We start from the raw sequence: 23,949 nt of genomic DNA on the forward strand, positions 1-23,949 counted from the left end.
GAAGTAAGGTTCAACTATGTTAGTTGAATGCACAGAACAGAAAGAAGTTTCACAGAATGCTTCTGGGTAATTTTTATTTAAAGATATTCCTCTTTCCACTATACGCCCCTTAGCGCTCAGAATGTCCACTTGCAGTTTCCACAGAAAGAGTGTTTCAGAACTGCTCAATCAAAAGTGAGGTTCAACTCTGTGAGTTGAATGCACAGAACAGAAAGAAGTTTCACAGAATGCTTCTGTGTAGTTTTTATTTGAAGATATTCCTTTTTCCAATATTTGCCCCTTAGCGCTCTGAATGTCCACTTGCAGTTTCTACAGAAAGAGGGTTTCAGAACTGCTCAATCAAAAGTAAGATTCAACTCTGTGAGTTGAATGCACAGAACAGAAAGAAGTTTCACAGAATGCTTCTGTATAGTTATTTGATGACATAACTTTTTCCACTATAGGTTGCTTAGCAATCTCAATGTCCACTAGCAGTTTCTACAGAGAGAGTGTTTCAGAACCGCTCAATCAAAAGTCAGGTTCCACACTGTTAGTGGAATGCACAGATCAGAAAGAAATTTGCAGAATGCTTCTGTGTAGTTTTTATTTGGAGATATTCCTTTTTCCTCTATAGGCCTCTTAGCACTCCGAATGTCCACTTGCACTTTCTACACAAAGGGTGTTTCAAAACTTCTCAAGCAAAATTACGTTTCACTTCTGTTAGTTGATTGCACAGATCATACTGAAGTTTCACAGAATGCTTCTGTGAAGTTTTTATTTGAAGATATTCCTTATTCCAATGTAGGCTACTTAGAGTTCCGAATGTCAACTTGCTGTTTCTACAGAAAGAGTGTTTCAGAACTGCTCAATCAAAAGTAAGGTTCAACTCCATTAGTTGAATGCACAGAACAGAAGGAAGTTTCACAGGATGCATCTCTGTAGTTTTTATTTGAAGATATTCTTTTTTCCGCTATAGGCCCCTTAGCGCTCTGAATGTCCACTTGCAGTTTCTACAGAAAGAGTGTTTCAGAACTGCGTAACCAAAAGTAAGGCTCATCTCTGTTAGTTGAATTCACACAACTGAAAGAAGTCTCACAGAATGCTTCTGTGCAGTTTTTATATGAAGATATTTTTTTTTTCCACTATAGGCACCTTAGCGCTGGTTATGTCCACTTTCCGTTTCTACAGAAAGAGTGTTTCAGAACTGCTCCATCAAAAGTAAGCTTGAACTCTGTTAGTTGAACGCACAGATCAGAAAGAAGTTTCACAAAATGCTTCTCTGTAGTTTTTATTTGAAGATATTACATTTTCCCACTATAGGCCACTTAGCGCTCCGAATGACCACTTGCACTTTCTGCAGGAAGAGTGATTCAGAACTGCTGAATCAAAAGTAAGGTTCAACTCTGTTAATTGAATGCACAGAACAGAAAGAAGTTTCACAGAAGTATTCTGTGAAGTTTTTATTTGAAGATATTCGTTTTTCCACTATAGGCCCCTTAGAGCTCCCAATATCCACTTGCAGTTTCTACAGAAAGAGTGTTTCAGAACTGCTCAATCAAAAGTAAAGTTCTGCTCTGTTAGTTGAATGCACAGAACAGAAAGAAATTTCACAGAATGCTTCTGTGTAGTTTTTATTTGAAGATATTCGTTTCTCCACTGTAGGCACTTTAGCGCTCCGATTGTCCACTTGCAGTTACTACAGAAAGAGTGTTTCAGAGCTGCTCAATCAAAAGTAAGGTTCAACTCTGTTACTTGAATGCACAGATCAGAAAGTAGTTTCACAGAATGCTTCTGTGTAGTTTTCCTTTGAAGATATTCGTTTTTCCACTCTAGGCCCCTTAGCGCTCCGAATGCCACAGCAGTTTCTGCAGAAAGAGTGTTTCAGAACTGGTCAATTAAAAGTAAGTTTCATCTCTGTCAATTGAAAGCACAGATCAGAAAGAAGCTTCCCAGAATGCTTCTGTGTAGTTTTTATTTGAAGATATACCTTTTTCCGTTATTGGCCCCTTGCGCTCGAAATGTCCACTTGCCGTTTCTACAGAAAGAGTGTTTAAGAACTTCTCAATCAAAAGTCGGGTTCAACTCTGTTAGTTGAATGCACACAACAGAAAGAAGGTTCACAGTATGCTTCTGTGTAGTTTTTATTTGAAGATATTCGTTTATCCCCTATAGGCCCCTTAGCGCTCTGAATGACCACTAGCAGTTTCTACAGAAAGAGTGTTTCAGAACTGCTGTATCAAAAGGAAGGTTCTACTCTGTTAGTTCAATGCACAGAACAGAAAGAAGTTCCAAAGATTGCTTCTTTGTAGTTTTTATTTGAAGATAATCCTTTTTCCACTATACACCTTAGCGCTCCGAATTTCCACTTGCAGTTTCTACAGAAAGAGGATTTCAGATCTACTCAATCAGAAGTAAGGTTCAACTATGTTAGTTGAATGCACAGAACAGAAAGAAGTTTCACAGAATGCTTCTGGGTAATTTTTATTTAAAGATATTCCTCTTTCCACTATACGCCCCTTAGCGCTCAGAATGTCCACTTGCAGTTTCCACAGAAAGAGTGTTTCAGAACTGCTCAATCAAAAGTGAGGTTCAACTCTGTGAGTTGAATGCACAGAACAGAAAGAAGTTTCACAGAATGCTTCTGTGTAGTTTTTATTTGAAGATACTCCTTTTTCCAATATTTGCCCCTTAGCGCTCTGAATGTCCACTTGCAGTTTCTACAGAAAGAGGGTTTCAGAACTGCTCAATCAAAAGTAAGATTCAACTCTGTGAGTTGAATGCACAGAACAGAAAGAAGTTTCACAGAATGCTTCTGTATAGTTATTTGATGACATAACTTTTTCCACTATAGGTTGCTTAGCAATCTCAATGTCCACTAGCAGTTTCTACAGAGAGAGTGTTTCAGAACCGCTCAATCAAAAGTCAGGTTCCACACTGTTAGTTGAATGCACAGATCAGAAAGAACTTTCGCAGAATGCTTCTGTGTAGTTTTTATTTGGAGATATTCCTTTTTCCTCCATAGGCCTCTTAGCACTCCGAATGTCCACTTGCACTTTCTACACAAAGGGTGTTTCAAAACTTCTCAATCAAAAGTACGTTTCACCTCTGTTAGTTGATTGCACAGATCATACTGAAGTTTCACAGAATGCTTCTGTGAAGTTTTTATTTGAAGATATTCCTTATTCCAATGTAGGCTACTTAGAGTTCCGAATGTCAACTTGCTGTTTCTACAGAAAGAGTGTTTCAGAACTGCTCAATCAAAAGTAAGGTTCAACTCCATTAGTTGAATGCACAGAACAGAAGGAAGTTTCACAGGATGCATCTCTGTAGTTTTTATTTGAAGATATTCTTTTTTCCGCTATAGGCCCCTTAGCGCTCTGAATGTCCACTTGCAGTTTCTACAGAAAGAGTGTTTCAGAACTGCGTAACCAAAAGTAAGGCTCATCTCTGTTAGTTGAATTCACACAACTGAAAGAAGTCTCACAGAATGCTTCTGTGCAGTTTTTATATGAAGATATTTTTTTTTTCCACTATAGGCCCCTTAGCGCTGGTTATGTCCACTTTCCGTTTCTACAGAAAGAGTGTTTCAGAACTGCTCCATCAAAAGTAAGCTTGAACTCTGTTAGTTGAACGCACAGATCAGAAAGAAGTTTCACAAAATGCTTCTCTGTAGTTTTTATTTGAAGATATTACATTTTCCCACTATAGGCCACTTAGCGCTCCGAATGACCACTTGCACTTTCTGCAGGAAGAGTGATTCAGAACTGCTGAATCAAAAGTAAGGTTCAACTCTGTTAATTGAATGCACAGAACAGAAAGAAGTTTCACAGAATTATTCTGTGAAGTTTTTATTTGAAGATATTCGTTTTTCCAATATAGGCCCCTTAGAGCTCCCAATATCCACTTGCAGTTTCTACAGAAAGAGTGTTTCAGAACTGCTCAATCAAAAGTAAAGTTCTGCTCTGTTAGTTGAATGCACAGAAGAGAAAGAAATTTCACAGAATGCTTCTGTGTAGTTTTTATTTGAAGATATTCGTTTCTCCACTGTAGGCACTTTAGCGCTCCGATTGTCCACTTGCAGTTACTACAGAAAGAGTGTTTCAGAGCTGCTCAATCAAAAGTAAGGTTCAACTCTGTTACTTGAATGCACAGATCAGAAAGTAGTTTCACAGAATGCTTCTGTGTAGTTTTCCTTTGAAGATATTCGTTTTTCCACTCTAGGCCCCTTAGCGCTCCGAATGCCACAGCAGTTTCTGCAGAAAGAGTGTTTCAGAACTGGTCAATTAAAAGTAAGTTTCATCTCTGTCAATTGAAAGCACAGATCAGAAAGAAGCTTCCCAGAATGCTTCTGTGTAGTTTTTATTTGAAGATATACCTTTTTCCGTTATTGGCCCCTTGCGCTCGAAATGTCCACTTGCCGTTTCTACAGAAAGAGTGTTTAAGAACTTCTCAATCAAAAGTCGGGTTCAACTCTGTTAGTTGAATGCACACAACAGAAAGAAGGTTCACAGTATGCTTCTGTGTAGTTTTTATTTGAAGATATTCGTTTATCCCCTATAGGCCCCTTAGCGCTCTGAATGACCACTAGCAGTTTCTACAGAAAGAGTGTTTCAGAACTGCTGTATCAAAAGGAAGGTTCTACTCTGTTAGTTCAATGCACAGAACAGAAAGAAGGTCCAAAGATTGCTTCTTTGTAGTTTTTATTTGAAGATAATCCTTTTTCCACTATACACCTTAGCGCTCCGAATTTCCACTTGCAGTTTCTACAGAAAGAGGATTTCAGATCTACTCAATCAGAAGTAAGGTTCAACTATGTTAGTTGAATGCACAGAACAGTAAGACGTTTCACAGAATGCTTCTGGGTAATTTTTATTTAAAGATATTCCTCTTTCCACTATACGCCCCTTAGCGCTCAGAATGTCCACTTGCAGTTTCCACAGAAAGAGTGTTTCAGAACTGCTCAATCAAAAGTGAGGTTCAACTCTGTGAGTTGAATGCACAGAACAGAAAGAAGTTTCACAGAATGCTTCTGTGTAGTTTTTATTTGAAGATATTCCTTTTTCCAATATTTGCCCCTTAGCGCTCTGAATGTCCACTTGCAGTTTCTACAGAAAGAGGGTTTCAGAACTGCTCAATCAAAAGTAAGATTCAACTCTGTGAGTTGAATGCACAGAACAGAAAGAAGTTTCACAGAATGCTTCTGTATAGTTATTTGATGACATAAGTTTTTCCACTATAGGTTGCTTAGCAATCTCAATGTCCACTAGCAGTTTCTACAGAGAGAGTGTTTCAGAACCGCTCAATCAAAAGTCAGGTTCCACACTGTTAGTTGAATGCACAGATCAGAAAGAACTTTCGCAGAATGCTTCTGTGTAGTTTTTATTTGGAGATATTCCTTTTTCCTCTATAGGCCTCTTAGCACTCCGAATGTCCACTTGCACTTTCTACACAAAGGGTGTTTCAAAACTTCTCAATCAAAAGTACGTTTCACCTCTGTTAGTTGATTGCACAGATCATACTGAAGTTTCACAGAATGCTTCTGTGAAGTTTTTATTTGAAGATATTCCTTATTCCAATGTAGGCTACTTAGAGTTCCGAATGTCAACTTGCTGTTTCTACAGAAAGAGTGTTTCAGAACTGCTCAATCAAAAGTAAGGTTCAACTCCATTAGTTGAATGCACAGAACAGAAGGAAGTTTCACAGGATGCATCTCTGTAGTTTTTATTTGAAGATATTCTTTTTTCCGCTATAGGCCCCTTAGCGCTCTGAATGTCCACTTGCAGTTTCTACAGAAAGAGTGTTTCAGAACTGCGTAACCAAAAGTAAGGCTCATCTCTGTTAGTTGAATTCACACAACTGAAAGAAGTCTCACAGAATGCTTCTGTGCAGTTTTTATATGAAGATATTTTTTTTTTCCACTATAGGCCCCTTAGCGCTGGTTATGTCCACTTTCCGTTTCTACAGAAAGAGTGTTTCAGAACTGCTCCATCAAAAGTAAGCTTGAACTCTGTTAGTTGAACGCACAGATCAGAAAGAAGTTTCACAAAATGCTTCTCTGTAGTTTTTATTTGAAGATATTACATTTTCCCACTATAGGCCACTTAGCGCTCCGAATGACCACTTGCACTTTCTGCAGGAAGAGTGATTCAGAACTGCTGAATCAAAAGTAAGGTTCAACTCTGTTAATTGAATGCACAGAACAGAAAGAAGTTTCACAGAAGTATTCTGTGAAGTTTTTATTTGAAGATATTCGTTTTTCCACTATAGGCCCCTTAGAGCTCCCAATATCCACTTGCAGTTTCTACAGAAAGAGTGTTTCAGAACTGCTCAATCAAAAGTAAAGTTCTGCTCTGTTAGTTGAATGCACAGAACAGAAAGAAATTTCACAGAATGCTTCTGTGTAGTTTTTATTTGAAGATATTCGTTTCTCCACTGTAGGCACTTTAGCGCTCCGATTGTCCACTTGCAGTTACTACAGAAAGAGTGTTTCAGAGCTGCTCAATCAAAAGTAAGGTTCAACTCTGTTACTTGAATGCACAGATCAGAAAGTAGTTTCACAGAATGCTTCTGTGTAGTTTTCCTTTGAAGATATTCGTTTTTCCACTCTAGGCCCCTTAGCGCTCCGAATGCCACAGCAGTTTCTGCAGAAAGAGTGTTTCAGAACTGGTCAATTAAAAGTAAGTTTCATCTCTGTCAATTGAAAGCACAGATCAGAAAGAAGCTTCCCAGAATGCTTCTGTGTAGTTTTTATTTGAAGATATACCTTTTTCCGTTATTGGCCCCTTGCGCTCGAAATGTCCACTTGCCGTTTCTACAGAAAGAGTGTTTAAGAACTTCTCAATCAAAAGTCGGGTTCAACTCTGTTAGTTGAATGCACACAACAGAAAGAAGGTTCACAGTATGCTTCTGTGTAGTTTTTATTTGAAGATATTCGTTTATCCCCTATAGGCCCCTTAGCGCTCTGAATGACCACTAGCAGTTTCTACAGAAAGAGTGTTTCAGAACTGCTGTATCAAAAGGAAGGTTCTACTCTGTTAGTTCAATGCACAGAACAGAAAGAAGTTCCAAAGATTGCTTCTTTGTAGTTTTTATTTGAAGATAATCCTTTTTCCACTATACACCTTAGCGCTCCGAATTTCCACTTGCAGTTTCTACAGAAAGAGGATTTCAGATCTACTCAATCAGAAGTAAGGTTCAACTATGTTAGTTGAATGCACAGAACAGAAAGAAGTTTCACAGAATGCTTCTGGGTAATTTTTATTTAAAGATATTCCTCTTTCCACTATACGCCCCTTAGCGCTCAGAATGTCCACTTGCAGTTTCCACAGAAAGAGTGTTTCAGAACTGCTCAATCAAAAGTGAGGTTCAACTCTGTGAGTTGAATGCACAGAACAGAAAGAAGTTTCACAGAATGCTTCTGTGTAGTTTTTATTTGAAGATATTCCTTTTTCCAATATTTGCCCCTTAGCGCTCTGAATGTCCACTTGCAGTTTCTACAGAAAGAGGGTTTCAGAACTGCTCAATCAAAAGTAAGATTCAACTCTGTGAGTTGAATGCACAGAACAGAAAGAAGTTTCACAGAATGCTTCTGTATAGTTATTTGATGACATAACTTTTTCCACTATAGGTTGCTTAGCAATCTCAATGTCCACTAGCAGTTTCTACAGAGAGAGTGTTTCAGAACCGCTCAATCAAAAGTCAGGTTCCACACTGTTAGTTGAATGCACAGATCAGAAAGAACTTTCGCAGAATGCTTCTGTGTAGTTTTTATTTGGAGATATTCCTTTTTCCTCTATAGGCCTCTTAGCACTCCGAATGTCCACTTGCACTTTCTACACAAAGGGTGTTTCAAAACTTCTCAATCAAAAGTACGTTTCACCTCTGTTAGTTGATTGCACAGATCATACTGAAGTTTCACAGAATGCTTCTGTGAAGTTTTTATTTGAAGATATTCCTTATTCCAATGTAGGCTACTTAGAGTTCCGAATGTCAACTTGCTGTTTCTACAGAAAGAGTGTTTCAGAACTGCTCAATCAAAAGTAAGGTTCAACTCCATTAGTTGAATGCACAGAACAGAAGGAAGTTTCACAGGATGCATCTCTGTAGTTTTTATTTGAAGATATTCTTTTTTCCGCTATAGGCCCCTTAGCGCTCTGAATGTCCACTTGCAGTTTCTACAGAAAGAGTGTTTCAGAACTGCGTAACCAAAAGTAAGGCTCATCTCTGTTAGTTGAATTCACACAACTGAAAGAAGTCTCACAGAATGCTTCTGTGCAGTTTTTATATGAAGATATTTTTTTTTTCCACTATAGGCCCCTTAGCGCTGGTTATGTCCACTTTCCGTTTCTACAGAAAGAGTGTTTCAGAACTGCTCCATCAAAAGTAAGCTTGAACTCTGTTAGTTGAATGCACAGATCAGAAAGAAGTTTCACAAAATGCTTCTCTGTAGTTTTTATTTGAAGATATTACATTTTCCCACTATAGGCCACTTAGCGCTCCGAATGACCACTTGCACTTTCTGCAGGAAGAGTGATTCAGAACTGCTGAATCAAAAGTAAGGTTCAACTCTGTTAATTGAATGCACAGAACAGAAAGAAGTTTCACAGAATTATTCTGTGAAGTTTTTATTTGAAGATATTCGTTTTTCCACTATAGGCCCCTTAGAGCTCCCAATATCCACTTGCAGTTTCTACAGAAAGAGTGTTTCAGAACTGCTCAATCAAAAGTAAAGTTCTGCTCTGTTAGTTGAATGCACAGAAGAGAAAGAAATTTCACAGAATGCTTCTGTGTAGTTTTTATTTGAAGATATTCGTTTCTCCACTGTAGGCACTTTAGCGCTCCGATTGTCCACTTGCAGTTACTACAGAAAGAGTGTTTCAGAGCTGCTCAATCAAAAGTAAGGTTCAACTCTGTTACTTGAATGCACAGATCAGAAAGTAGTTTCACAGAATGCTTCTGTGTAGTTTTCCTTTGAAGATATTCGTTTTTCCACTCTAGTCCCCTTAGCGCTCCGAATGCCACAGCAGTTTCTGCAGAAAGAGTGTTTCAGAACTGGTCAATTAAAAGTAAGTTTCATCTCTGTCAATTGAAAGCACAGATCAGAAAGAAGCTTCCCAGAATGCTTCTGTGTAGTTTTTATTTGAAGATATACCTTTTTCCGTTATTGGCCCCTTGCGCTCGAAATGTCCACTTGCCGTTTCTACAGAAAGAGTGTTTAAGAACTTCTCAATCAAAAGTCGGGTTCAACTCTGTTAGTTGAATGCACACAACAGAAAGAAGGTTCACAGTATGCTTCTGTGTAGTTTTTATTTGAAGATATTCGTTTATCCCCTATAGGCCCCTTAGCGCTCTGAATGACCACTAGCAGTTTCTACAGAAAGAGTGTTTCAGAACTGCTGTATCAAAAGGAAGGTTCTACTCTGTTAGTTCAATGCACAGAACAGAAAGAAGTTCCAAAGATTGCTTCTTTGTAGTTTTTATTTGAAGATAATCCTTTTTCCACTATACACCTTAGCGCTCCGAATTTCCACTTGCAGTTTCTACAGAAAGAGGATTTCATATCTACTCAATCAGAAGTAAGGTTCAACTATGTTAGTTGAATGCACAGAACAGAAAGAAGTTTCACAGAATGCTTCTGGGTAATTTTTATTTAAAGATATTCCTCTTTCCACTATACGCCCCTTAGCGCTCAGAATGTCCACTTGCAGTTTCCACAGAAAGAGTGTTTCAGAACTGCTCAATCAAAAGTGAGGTTCAACTCTGTGAGTTGAATGCACAGAACAGAAAGAAGTTTCACAGAATGCTTCTGTGTAGTTTTTATTTGAAGATATTCCTTTTTCCAATATTTGCCCCTTAGCGCTCTGAATGTCCACTTGCAGTTTCTACAGAAAGAGGGTTTCAGAACTGCTCAATCAAAAGTAAGATTCAACTCTGTGAGTTGAATGCACAGAACAGAAAGAAGTTTCACAGAATGCTTCTGTATAGTTATTTGATGACATAACTTTTTCCACTATAGGTTGCTTAGCAATCTCAATGTCCACTAGCAGTTTCTACAGAGAGAGTGTTTCAGAACCGCTCAATCAAAAGTCAGGTTCCACACTGTTAGTTGAATGCACAGATCAGAAAGAACTTTCGCAGAATGCTTCTGTGTAGTTTTTATTTGGAGATATTCCTTTTTCCTCTATAGGCCTCTTAGCACTCCGAATGTCCACTGGCACTTTCTACACAAAGGGTGTTTCAAAACTTCTCAATCAAAAGTACGTTTCACCTCTGTTAGTTGATTGCACAGATCATACTGAAGTTTCACAGAATGCTTCTGTGAAGTTTTTATTTGAAGATATTCCTTATTCCAATGTAGGCTACTTAGAGTTCCGAATGTCAACTTGCTGTTTCTACAGAAAGAGTGTTTCAGAACTGCTCAATCAAAAGTAAGGTTCAACTCCATTAGTTGAATGCACAGAACAGAAGGAAGTTTCACAGGATGCATCTCTGTAGTTTTTATTTGAAGATATTCTTTTTTCCGCTATAGGCCCCTTAGCGCTCTGAATGTCCACTTGCAGTTTCTACAGAAAGAGTGTTTCAGAACTGCGTAACCAAAAGTAAGGCTCATCTCTGTTAGTTGAATTCACACAACTGAAAGAAGTCTCACAGAATGCTTCTGTGCAGTTTTTATATGAAGATATATTTTTTTTCCACTATAGGCCCCTTAGCGCTGGTTATGTCCACTTTCCGTTTCTACAGAAAGAGTGTTTCAGAACTGCTCCATCAAAAGTAAGCTTGAACTCTGTTAGTTGAACGCACAGATCAGAAAGAAGTTTCACAAAATGCTTCTCTGTAGTTTTTATTTGAAGATATTACATTTTCCCACTATAGGCCACTTAGCGCTCCGAATGACCACTTGCACTTTCTGCAGGAAGAGTGATTCAGAACTGCTGAATCAAAAGTAAGGTTCAACTCTGTTAATTGAATGCACAGAACAGAAAGAAGTTTCACAGAATTATTCTGTGAAGTTTTTATTTGAAGATATTCGTTTTTCCACTATAGGCCCCTTAGAGCTCCCAATATCCACTTGCAGTTTCTACAGAAAGAGTGTTTCAGAACTGCTCAATCAAAAGTAAAGTTCTGCTCTGTTAGTTGAATGCACAGAAGAGAAAGAAATTTCACAGAATGCTTCTGTGTAGTTTTTATTTGAAGATATTCGTTTCTCCACTGTAGGCACTTTAGCGCTCCGATTGTCCACTTGCAGTTACTACAGAAAGAGTGTTTCAGAGCTGCTCAATCAAAAGTAAGGTTCAACTCTGTTACTTGAATGCACAGATCAGAAAGTAGTTTCACAGAATGCTTCTGTGTAGTTTTCCTTTGAAGATATTCGTTTTTCCACTCTAGGCCCCTTAGCGCTCCGAATGCCACAGCAGTTTCTGCAGAAAGAGTGTTTCAGAACTGGTCAATTAAAAGTAAGTTTCATCTCTGTCAATTGAAAGCACAGATCAGAAAGAAGCTTCCCAGAATGCTTCTGTGTAGTTTTTATTTGAAGATATACCTTTTTCCGTTATTGGCCCCTTGCGCTCGAAATGTCCACTTGCCGTTTCTACAGAAAGAGTGTTTAAGAACTTCTCAATCAAAAGTCGGGTTCAACTCTGTTAGTTGAATGCACACAACAGAAAGAAGGTTCACAGTATGCTTCTGTGTAGTTTTTATTTGAAGATATTCGTTTATCCCCTATAGGCCCCTTAGCGCTCTGAATGACCAGTAGCAGTTTCTGCAGAAAGAGTGTTTCAGAACTGCTGTATCAAAAGGAAGGTTCTACTCTGTTAGTTCAATGCACAGAACAGAAAGAAGTTCCAAAGATTGCTTCTTTGTAGTTTTTATTTGAAGATAATCCTTTTTCCACTATACACCTTAGCGCTCCGAATTTCCACTTGCAGTTTCTACAGAAAGAGGATTTCAGATCTACTCAATCAGAAGTAAGGTTCAACTATGTTAGTTGAATGCACAGAACAGAAAGAAGTTTCACAGAATGCTTCTGGGTAATTTTTATTTAAAGATATTCCTCTTTCCACTATACGCCCCTTAGCGCTCAGAATGTCCACTTGCAGTTTCCACAGAAAGAGTGTTTCAGAACTGCTCAATCAAAAGTGAGGTTCAACTCTGTGAGTTGAATGCACAGAACAGAAAGAAGTTTCACAGAATGCTTCTGTGTAGTTTTTATTTGAAGATATTCCTTTTTCCAATATTTGCCCCTTAGCGCTCTGAATGTCCACTTGCAGTTTCTACAGAAAGAGGGTTTCAGAACTGCTCAATCAAAAGTAAGATTCAACTCTGTGAGTTGAATGCACAGAACAGAAAGAAGTTTCACAGAATGCTTCTGTATAGTTATTTGATGACATAACTTTTTCCACTATAGGTTGCTTAGCAATCTCAATGTCCACTAGCAGTTTCTACAGAGAGAGTGTTTCAGAACCGCTCAATCAAAAGTCAGGTTCCACACTGTTAGTTGAATGCACAGATCAGAAAGAACTTTCGCAGAATGCTTCTGTGTAGTTTTTATTTGGAGATATTCCTTTTTCCTCTATAGGCCTCTTAGCACTCCGAATGTCCACTTGCACTTTCTACACAAAGGGTGTTTCAAAACTTCTCAATCAAAAGTACGTTTCACCTCTGTTAGTTGATTGCACAGATCATACTGAAGTTTCACAGAATGCTTCTGTGAAGTTTTTATTTGAAGATATTCCTTATTCCAATGTAGGCTACTTAGAGTTCCGAATGTCAACTTGCTGTTTCTACAGAAAGAGTGTTTCAGAACTGCTCAATCAAAAGTAAGGTTCAACTCCATTAGTTGAATGCACAGAACAGAAGGAAGTTTCACAGGATGCATCTCTGTAGTTTTTATTTGAAGATATTCTTTTTTCCGCTATAGGCCCCTTAGCGCTCTGAATGTCCACTTGCAGTTTCTACAGAAAGAGTGTTTCAGAACTGCGTAACCAAAAGTAAGGCTCATCTCTGTTAGTTGAATTCACACAACTGAAAGAAGTCTCACAGAATGCTTCTGTGCAGTTTTTATATGAAGATATTTTTTTTTTCCACTATAGGCCCCTTAGCGCTGGTTATGTCCACTTTCCGTTTCTACAGAAAGAGTGTTTCAGAACTGCTCCATCAAAAGTAAGCTTGAACTCTGTTAGTTGAACGCACAGATCAGAAAGAAGTTTCACAAAATGCTTCTCTGTAGTTTTTATTTGAAGATATTACATTTTCCCACTATAGGCCACTTAGCGCTCCGAATGACCACTTGCACTTTCTGCAGGAAGAGTGATTCAGAACTGCTGAATCAAAAGTAAGGTTCAACTCTGTTAATTGAATGCACAGAACAGAAAGAAGTTTCACAGAATTATTCTGTGAAGTTTTTATTTGAAGATATTCGTTTTTCCACTATAGGCCCCTTAGAGCTCCCAATATCCACTTGCAGTTTCTACAGAAAGAGTGTTTCAGAACTGCTCAATCAAAAGTAAAGTTCTGCTCTGTTAGTTGAATGCACAGAAGAGAAAGAAATTTCACAGAATGCTTCTGTGTAGTTTTTATTTGAAGATATTCGTTTCTCCACTGTAGGCACTTTAGCGCTCCGATTGTCCACTTGCAGTTACTACAGAAAGAGTGTTTCAGAGCTGCTCAATCAAAAGTAAGGTTCAACTCTGTTACTTGAATGCACAGATCAGAAAGTAGTTTCACAGAATGCTTCTGTGTAGTTTTCCTTTGAAGATATTCGTTTTTCCACTCTAGGCCCCTTAGCGCTCCGAATGCCACAGCAGTTTCTGCAGAAAGAGTGTTTCAGAACTGGTCAATTAAAAGTAAGTTTCATCTCTGTCAATTGAAAGCACAGATCAGAAAGAAGCTTCCCAGAATGCTTCTGTGTAGTTTTTATTTGAAGATATACCTTTTTCCGTTATTGGCCCCTTGCGCTCGAAATGTCCACTTGCCGTTTCTACAGAAAGAGTGTTTAAGAACTTCTCAATCAAAAGTCGGGTTCAACTCTGTTAGTTGAATGCACACAACAGAAAGAAGGTTCACAGTATGCTTCTGTGTAGTTTTTATTTGAAGATATTCGTTTATCCCCTATAGGCCCCTTAGCGCTCTGAATGACCACTAGCAGTTTCTACAGAAAGAGTGTTTCAGAACTGCTGTATCAAAAGGAAGGTTCTACTCTGTTAGTTCAATGCACAGAACAGAAAGAAGTTCCAAAGATTGCTTCTTTGTAGTTTTTATTTGAAGATAATCCTTTTTCCACTATACACCTTAGCGCTCCGAATTTCCACTTGCAGTTTCTACAGAAAGAGGATTTCAGATCTACTCAATCAGAAGTAAGGTTCAACTATGTTAGTTGAATGCACAGAACAGAAAGAAGTTTCACAGAATGCTTCTGGGTAATTTTTATTTAAAGATATTCCTCTTTCCACTATACGCCCCTTAGCGCTCAGAATGTCCACTTGCAGTTTCCACAGAAAGAGTGTTTCAGAACTGCTCAATCAAAAGTGAGGTTCAACTCTGTGAGTTGAATGCACAGAACAGAAAGAAGTTTCACAGAATGCTTCTGTGTAGTTTTTATTTGAAGATATTCCTTTTTCCAATATTTGCCCCTTAGCGCTCTGAATGTCCACTTGCAGTTTCTACAGAAAGAGGGTTTCAGAACTGCTCAATCAAAAGTAAGATTCAACTCTGTGAGTTGAATGCACAGAACAGAAAGAAGTTTCACAGAATGCTTCTGTATAGTTATTTGATGACATAAGTTTTTCCACTATAGGTTGCTTAGCAATCTCAATGTCCACTAGCAGTTTCTACAGAGAGAGTGTTTCAGAACCGCTCAATCAAAAGTCAGGTTCCACACTGTTAGTTGAATGCACAGATCAGAAAGAACTTTCGCAGAATGCTTCTGTGTAGTTTTTATTTGGAGATATTCCTTTTTCCTCTATAGGCCTCTTAGCACTCCGAATGTCCACTTGCACTTTCTACACAAAGGGTGTTTCAAAACTTCTCAATCAAAAGTACGTTTCACCTCTGTTAGTTGATTGCACAGATCATACTGAAGTTTCACAGAATGCTTCTGTGAAGTTTTTATTTGAAGATATTCCTTATTCCAATGTAGGCTACTTAGAGTTCCGAATGTCAACTTGCTGTTTCTACAGAAAGAGTGTTTCAGAACTGCTCAATCAAAAGTAAGGTTCAACTCCATTAGTTGAATGCACAGAACAGAAGGAAGTTTCACAGGATGCATCTCTGTAGTTTTTATTTGAAGATATTCTTTTTTCCGCTATAGGCCCCTTAGCGCTCTGAATGTCCACTTGCAGTTTCTACAGAAAGAGTGTTTCAGAACTGCGTAACCAAAAGTAAGGCTCATCTCTGTTAGTTGAATTCACACAACTGAAAGAAGTCTCACAGAATGCTTCTGTGCAGTTTTTATATGAAGATATTTTTTTTTTCCACTATAGGCCCCTTAGCGCTGGTTATGTCCACTTTCCGTTTCTACAGAAAGAGTGTTTCAGAACTGCTCCATCAAAAGTAAGCTTGAACTCTGTTAGTTGAACGCACAGATCAGAAAGAAGTTTCACAAAATGCTTCTCTGTAGTTTTTATTTGAAGATATTACATTTTCCCACTATAGGCCACTTAGCGCTCCGAATGACCACTTGCACTTTCTGCAGGAAGAGTGATTCAGAACTGCTGAATCAAAAGTAAGGTTCAACTCTGTTAATTGAATGCACAGAACAGAAAGAAGTTTCACAGAATTATTCTGTGAAGTTTTTATTTGAAGATATTCGTTTTTCCACTATAGGCCCCTTAGAGCTCCCAATATCCACTTGCAGTTTCTACAGAAAGAGTGTTTCAGAACTGCTCAATCAAAAGTAAAGTTCTGCTCTGTTAGTTGAATGCACAGAACAGAAAGAAATTTCACAGAATGCTTCTGTGTAGTTTTTATTTGAAGATATTCGTTTCTCCACTGTAGGCACTTTAGCGCTCCTATTGTCCACTTGCAGTTACTACAGAAAGAGTGTTTCAGAGCTGCTCAATCAAAAGTAAGGTTCAACTCTGTTACTTGAATGCACAGATCAGAAAGTAGTTTCACAGAATGCTTCTGTGTAGTTTTCCTTTGAAGATATTCGTTTTTCCACTCTAGGCCCCTTAGCGCTCCGAATGCCACAGCAGTTTCTGCAGAAAGAGTGTTTCAGAACTGGTCAATTAAAAGTAAGTTTCATCTCTGTCAATTGAAAGCACAGATCAGAAAGAAGCTTCCCAGAATGCTTCTGTGTAGTTTTTATTTGAAGATATACCTTTTTCCGTTATTGGCCCCTTGCGCTCGAAATGTCCACTTGCCGTTTCTACAGAAAGAGTGTTTAAGAACTTCTCAATCAAAAGTCGGGTTCAACTCTGTTAGTTGAATGCACACAACAGAAAGAAGGTTCACAGTATGCTTCTGTGTAGTTTTTATTTGAAGATATTCGTTTATCCCCTATAGGCCCCTTAGCGCTCTGAATGACCACTAGCAGTTTCTACAGAAAGAGTGTTTCAGAACTGCTGTATCAAAAGGAAGGTTCTACTCTGTTAGTTCAATGCACAGAACAGAAAGAAGTTCCAAAGATTGCTTCTTTGTAGTTTTTATTTGAAGATAATCCTTTTTCCACTATACACCTTAGCGCTCCGAATTTCCACTTGCAGTTTCTACAGAAAGAGGATTTCAGATCTACTCAATCAGAAGTAAGGTTCAACTATGTTAGTTGAATGCACAGAACAGAAAGAAGTTTCACAGAATGCTTCTGGGTAATTTTTATTTAAAGATATTCCTCTTTCCACTATACGCCCCTTAGCGCTCAGAATGTCCACTTGCAGTTTCCACAGAAAGAGTGTTTCAGAACTGCTCAATCAAAAGTGAGGTTCAACTCTGTGAGTTGAATGCACAGAACAGAAAGAAGTTTCACAGAATGCTTCTGTGTAGTTTTTATTTGAAGATATTCCTTTTTCCAATATTTGCCCCTTAGCGCTCTGAATGTCCACTTGCAGTTTCTACAGAAAGAGGGTTTCAGAACTGCTCAATCAAAAGTAAGATTCAACTCTGTGAGTTGAATGCACAGAACAGAAAGAAGTTTCACAGAATGCTTCTGTATAGTTATTTGATGACATAACTTTTTCCACTATAGGTTGCTTAGCAATCTCAATGTCCACTAGCAGTTTCTACAGAGAGAGTGTTTCAGAACCGCTCAATCAAAAGTCAGGTTCCACACTGTTAGTTGAATGCACAGATCAGAAAGAACTTTCGCAGAATGCTTCTGTGTAGTTTTTATTTGGAGATATTCCTTTTTCCTCCATAGGCCTCTTAGCACTCCGAATGTCCACTTGCACTTTCTACACAAAGGGTGTTTCAAAACTTCTCAATCAAAAGTACGTTTCACCTCTGTTAGTTGATTGCACAGATCATACTGAAGTTTCACAGAATGCTTCTGTGAAGTTTTTATTTGAAGATATTCCTTATTCCAATGTAGGCTACTTAGAGTTCAGAATGTCAACTTGCTGTTTTTACAGAAAGAGTGTTTCAGAACTGCTCAATCAAAAGTAAGGTTCAACTCCATTAGTTGAATGCACAGAACAGAAGGAAGTTTCACAGGATGCATCTCTGTAGTTTTTATTTGAAGATATTCTTTTTTCCGCTATAGGCCCCTTAGCGCTCTGAATGTCCACTTGCAGTTTCTACAGAAAGAGTGTTTCAGAACTGCGTAACCAAAAGTAAGGCTCATCTCTGTTAGTTGAATTCACACAACTGAAAGAAGTCTCACAGAATGCTTCTGTGCAGTTTTTATATGAAGATATTTTTTTTTTCCACTATAGGCCCCTTAGCGCTGGTTATGTCCACTTTCCGTTTCTACAGAAAGAGTGTTTCAGAACTGCTCCATCAAAAGTAAGCTTGAACTCTGTTAGTTGAACGCACAGATCAGAAAGAAGTTTCACAAAATGCTTCTCTGTAGTTTTTATTTGAAGATATTACATTTTCCCACTATAGGCCACTTAGCGCTCCGAATGACCACTTGCACTTTCTGCAGGAAGAGTGATTGAGAACTGCTGAATCAAAAGTAAGGTTCAACTCTGTTAATTGAATGCACAGAACAGAAAGAAGTTTCACAGAATTATTCTGTGAAGTTTTTATTTGAAGATATTCGTTTTTCCACTATAGGCCCCTTAGAGCTCCCAATATCCACTTGCAGTTTCTACAGAAACAGTGTTTCAGAACTGCTCAATCAAAAGTAAAGTTCTGCTCTGTTAGTTGAATGCACAGAACAGAAAGAAATTTCACAGAATGCTTCTGTGTAGTTTTTATTTGAAGATATTCGTTTCTCCACTGTAGGCACTTTAGCGCTCCGATTGTCCACTTGCAGTTACTACAGAAAGAGTGTTTCAGAGCTGCTCAATCAAAAGTAAGGTTCAACTCTGTTACTTGAATGCACAGATCAGAAAGTAGTTTCACAGAATGCTTCTGTGTAGTTTTCCTTTGAAGATATTCGTTTTTCCACTCTAGGCCCCTTAGCGCTCCGAATGCCACAGCAGTTTCTGCAGAAAGAGTGTTTCAGAACTGGTCAATTAAAAGTAAGTTTCATCTCTGTCAATTGAAAGCACAGATCAGAAAGAAGCTTCCCAGAATGCTTCTGTGTAGTTTTTATTTGAAGATATACCTTTTTCCGTTATTGGCCCCTTGCGCTCGAAATGTCCACTTGCCGTTTCTACAGAAAGAGTGTTTAAGAACTTCTCAATCAAAAGTCGGGTTCAACTCTGTTAGTTGAATGCACACAACAGAAAGAAGGTTCACAGTATGCTTCTGTGTAGTTTTTATTTGAAGATATTCGTTTATCCCCTATAGGCCCCTTAGCGCTCTGAATGACCACTAGCAGTTTCTGCAGAAAGAGTGTTTCAGAACTGCTGTATCAAAAGGAAGGTTCTACTCTGTTAGTTCAATGCACAGAACAGAAAGAAGTTCCAAAGATTGCTTCTTTGTAGTTTTTATTTGAAGATAATCCTTTTTCCACTATACACCTTAGCGCTCCGAATTTCCACTTGCAGTTTCTACAGAAAGAGGATTTCAGATCTACTCAATCAGAAGTAAGGTTCAACTATGTTAGTTGAATGCACAGAACAGAAAGAAGTTTCACAGAATGCTTCTGGGTAATTTTTATTTAAAGATATTCCTCTTGCCACTATACGCCCCTTAGCGCTCAGAATGTCCACTTGCAGTTTCCACAGAAAGAGTGTTTCAGAACTGCTCAATCAAAAGTGAGGTTCAACTCTGTGAGTTGAATGCACAGAACAGAAAGAAGTTTCACAGAATGCTTCTGTGTAGTTTTTATTTGAAGATATTCCTTTTTCCAATATTTGCCCCTTAGCGCTCTGAATGTCCACTTGCAGTTTCTACAGAAAGAGGGTTTCAGAACTGCTCAATCAAAAGTAAGATTCAACTCTGTGAGTTGAATGCACAGAACAGAAAGAAGTTTCACAGAATGCTTCTGTATAGTTATTTGATGACATAACTTTTTCCACTATAGGTTGCTTAGCAATCTCAATGTCCACTAGCAGTTTCTACAGAGAGAGTGTTTCAGAACCGCTCAATCAAAAGTCAGGTTCCACACTGTTAGTTGAATGCACAGATCAGAAAGAACTTTCGCAGAATGCTTCTGTGTAGTTTTTATTTGGAGATATTCCTTTTTCCTCCATAGGCCTCTTAGCACTCCGAATGTCCACTTGCACTTTCTACACAAAGGGTGTTTCAAAACTTCTCAATCAAAAGTACGTTTCACCTCTGTTAGTTGATTGCACAGATCATACTGAAGTTTCACAGAATGCTTCTGTGAAGTTTTTATTTGAAGATATTCCTTATTCCAATGTAGGCTACTTAGAGTTCCGAATGTCAACTTGCTGTTTCTACAGAAAGAGTGTTTCAGAACTGCTCAATCAAAAGTAAGGTTCAACTCCATTAGTTGAATGCACAGAACAGAAGGAAGTTTCACAGGATGCATCTCTGTAGTTTTTATTTGAAGATATTCTTTTTTCCGCTATAGGCCCCTTAGCGCTCTGAATGTCCACTTGCAGTTTCTACAGAAAGAGTGTTTCAGAACTGCGTAACCAAAAGTAAGGCTCATCTCTGTTAGTTGAATTCACACAACTGAAAGAAGTCTCACAGAATGCTTCTGTGCAGTTTTTATATGAAGATATTTTTTTTTTCCACTATAGGCCCCTTAGCGCTGGTTATGTCCACTTTCCGTTTCTACAGAAAGAGTGTTTCAGAACTGCTCCATCAAAAGTAAGCTTGAACTCTGTTAGTTGAACGCACAGATCAGAAAGAAGTTTCACAAAATGCTTCTCTGTAGTTTTTATTTGAAGATATTACATTTTCCCACTATAGGCCACTTAGCGCTCCGAATGACCACTTGCACTTTCTGCAGGAAGAGTGATTGAGAACTGCTGAATCAAAAGTAAGGTTCAACTCTGTTAATTGAATGCACAGAACAGAAAGAAGTTTCACAGAATTATTCTGTGAAGTTTTTATTTGAAGATATTCGTTTTTCCACTATAGGCCCCTTAGAGCTCCCAATATCCACTTGCAGTTTCTACAGAAAGAGTGTTTCAGAACTGCTCAATCAAAAGTAAAGTTCTGCTCTGTTAGTTGAATGCACAGAAGAGAAAGAAATTTCACAGAATGCTTCTGTGTAGTTTTTATTTGAAGATATTCGTTTCTCCACTGTAGGCACTTTAGCGCTCCTATTGTCCACTTGCAGTTACTACAGAAAGAGTGTTTCAGAGCTGCTCAATCAAAAGTAAGGTTCAACTCTGTTACTTGAATGCACAGATCAGAAAGTAGTTTCACAGAATGCTTCTGTGTAGTTTTCCTTTGAAGATATTCGTTTTTCCACTCTAGGCCCCTTAGCGCTCCGAATGCCACAGCAGTTTCTGCAGAAAGAGTGTTTCAGAACTGGTCAATTAAAAGTAAGTTTCATCTCTGTCAATTGAAAGCACAGATCAGAAAGAAGCTTCCCAGAATGCTTCTGTGTAGTTTCTATTTGAAGATATACCTTTTTCCGTTATTGGCCCCTTGCGCTCGAAATGTCCACTTGCCGTTTCTACAGAAAGAATTTTTAAGAACTTCTCAATCAAAAGTCGGGTTCAACTCTGTTAGTTGAATGCACACAACAGAAAGAAGGTTCACAGTATGCTTCTGTGTAGTTTTTATTTGAAGATATTCGTTTATCCCCTATAGGCCCCTTAGCGCTCTGAATGACCACTAGCAGTTTCTACAGAAAGAGTGTTTCAGAACTGCTGTATCAAAAGGAAGGTTCTACTCTGTTAGTTCAATGCACAGAACAGAAAGAAGTTCCAAAGATTGCTTCTTTGTAGTTTTTATTTGAAGATAATCCTTTTTCCACTATACACCTTAGCGCTCGGAATTTCCACTTGCAGTTTCTACAGAAAGAGGATTTCAGATCTACTCAACCAGAAGTAAGGTTCAACTATGTTAGTTGAATGCACAGAACAGAAAGAAGTTTCACAGAATGCTTCTGGGTAATTTTTATTTAAAGATATTCCTCTTTCCACTATACGCCCCTTAGCGCTCAGAATGTCCACTTGCAGTTTCCACAGAAAGAGTGTTTCAGAACTGCTCAATCAAAAGTGAGGTTCAACTCTGTGAGTTGAATGCACAGAACAGAAAGAAGTTTCACAGAATGCTTCTGTGTAGTTTTTATTTGAAGATATTCCTTTTTCCAACATTTGCCCCTTAGCGCTCTGAATGTCCACTTGCAGTTTCTACAGAAAGAGGGTTTCAGAACTGCTCAATCAAAAGTAAGATTCAACTCTGTGAGTTGAATGCACAGAACAGAAAGAAGTTTCACAGAATGCTTCTGTATAGTTATTTGATGACATAACTTTTTCCACTATAGGTTGCTTAGCAATCTCAATGTCCACTAGCAGTTTCTACAGAGAGAGTGTTTCAGAACCGCTCAATCAAAAGTCAGGTTCCACACTGTTAGTTGAATGCACAGATCAGAAAGAACTTTCGCAGAATGCTTCTGTGCAGTTTTTATTTGGAGATATTCCTTTTTCCTCTATAGGCCTCTTAGCACTCCGAATGTCCACTTGCACTTTCTACACAAAGGGTGTTTCAAAACTTCTCAATCAAAAGTACGTTTCACCTCTGTTAGTTGATTGCACAGATCATACTGAAGTTTCACAGAATGCTTCTGTGAAGTTTTTATTTGAAGATATTCCTTATTCCAATGTAGGCTACTTAGAGTTCCGAATGTCAACTTGCTGTTTCTACAGAAAGAGTGTTTCAGAACTGCTCAATCAAAAGTAAGGTTCAACTCCATTAGTTGAATGCACAGAACAGAAGGAAGTTTCACAGGATGCATCTCTGTAGTTTTTATTTGAAGATATTCTTTTTTCCGCTATAGGCCCCTTAGCGCTCTGAATGTCCACTTGCAGTTTCTACAGAAAGAGTGTTTCAGAACTGCGTAACCAAAAGTAAGGCTCATCTCTGTTAGTTGAATTCACACAACTGAAAGAAGTCTCACAGAATGCTTCTGTGCAGTTTTTATATGAAGATATTTTTTTTTTCCACTATAGGCCCCTTAGCGCTGGTTATGTCCACTTTCCGTTTCTACAGAAAGAGTGTTTCAGAACTGCTCCATCAAAAGTAAGCTTGAACTCTGTTAGTTGAACGCACAGATCAGAAAGAAGTTTCACAAAATGCTTCTCTGTAGTTTTTATTTGAAGATATTACATTTTCCCACTATAGGCCACTTAGCGCTCCGAATGACCACTTGCACTTTCTGCAGGAAGAGTGATTCAGAACTGCTGAATCAAAAGTAAGGTTCAACTCTGTTAATTGAATGCACAGAACAGAAAGAAGTTTCACAGAATTATTCTGTGAAGTTTTTATTTGAAGATATTCGTTTTTCCACTCTAGGCCCCTTAGAGCTCCCAATATCCACTTGCAGTTTCTACAGAAAGAGTGTTTCAGAACTGCTCAATCAAAAGTAAAGTTCTGCTCTGTTAGTTGAATGCACAGAAGAGAAAGAAATTTCACAGAATGCTTCTGTGTAGTTTTTATTTGAAGATATTCGTTTCTCCACTGTAGGCACTTTAGCGCTCCTATTGTCCACTTGCAGTTACTACAGAAAGAGTGTTTCAGAGCTGCTCAATCAAAAGTAAGGTTCAACTCTGTTACTTGAATGCACAGATCAGAAAGTAGTTTCACAGAATGCTTCTGTGTAGTTTTCCTTTGAAGATATTCGTTTTTCCACTCTAGGCCCCTTAGCGCTCCGAATGCCACAGCAGTTTCTGCAGAAAGAGTGTTTCAGAACTGGTCAATTAAAAGTAAGTTTCATCTCTGTCAATTGAAAGCACAGATCAGAAAGAAGCTTCCCAGAATGCTTCTGTGTAGTTTCTATTTGAAGATATACCTTTTTCCGTTATTGGCCCCTTGCGCTCGAAATGTCCACTTGCCGTTTCTACAGAAAGAGTTTTTAAGAACTTCTCAATCAAAAGTCAGGTTCAACTCTGTTAGTTGAATGCACACAACAGAAAGAAGGTTCACAGTATGCTTCTGTGTAGTTTTTATTTGAAGATATTCGTTTATCCCCTATAGGCCCCTTAGCGCTCTGAATGACCACTAGCAGTTTCTACAGAAAGAGTGTTTCAGAACTGCTGTATCAAAAGGAAGGTTCTACTCTGTTAGTTCAATGCACAGAACAGAAAGAAGTTCCAAAGATTGCTTCTTTGTAGTTTTTATTTGAAGATAATCCTTTTTCCACTATACACCTTAGCGCTCCGAATTTCCACTTGCAGTTTCTACAGAAAGAGGATTTCAGATCTACTCAATCAGAAGTAAGGTTCAACTATGTTAGTTGAATGCACAGAACAGAAAGAAGTTTCACAGAATGCTTCTGGGTAA

This window comes from Symphalangus syndactylus, chromosome 15 (assembly GCF_028878055.3).
Source record: "Symphalangus syndactylus isolate Jambi chromosome 15, NHGRI_mSymSyn1-v2.1_pri, whole genome shotgun sequence".
Taxonomy (NCBI): domain Eukaryota; kingdom Metazoa; phylum Chordata; class Mammalia; order Primates; family Hylobatidae; genus Symphalangus; species Symphalangus syndactylus.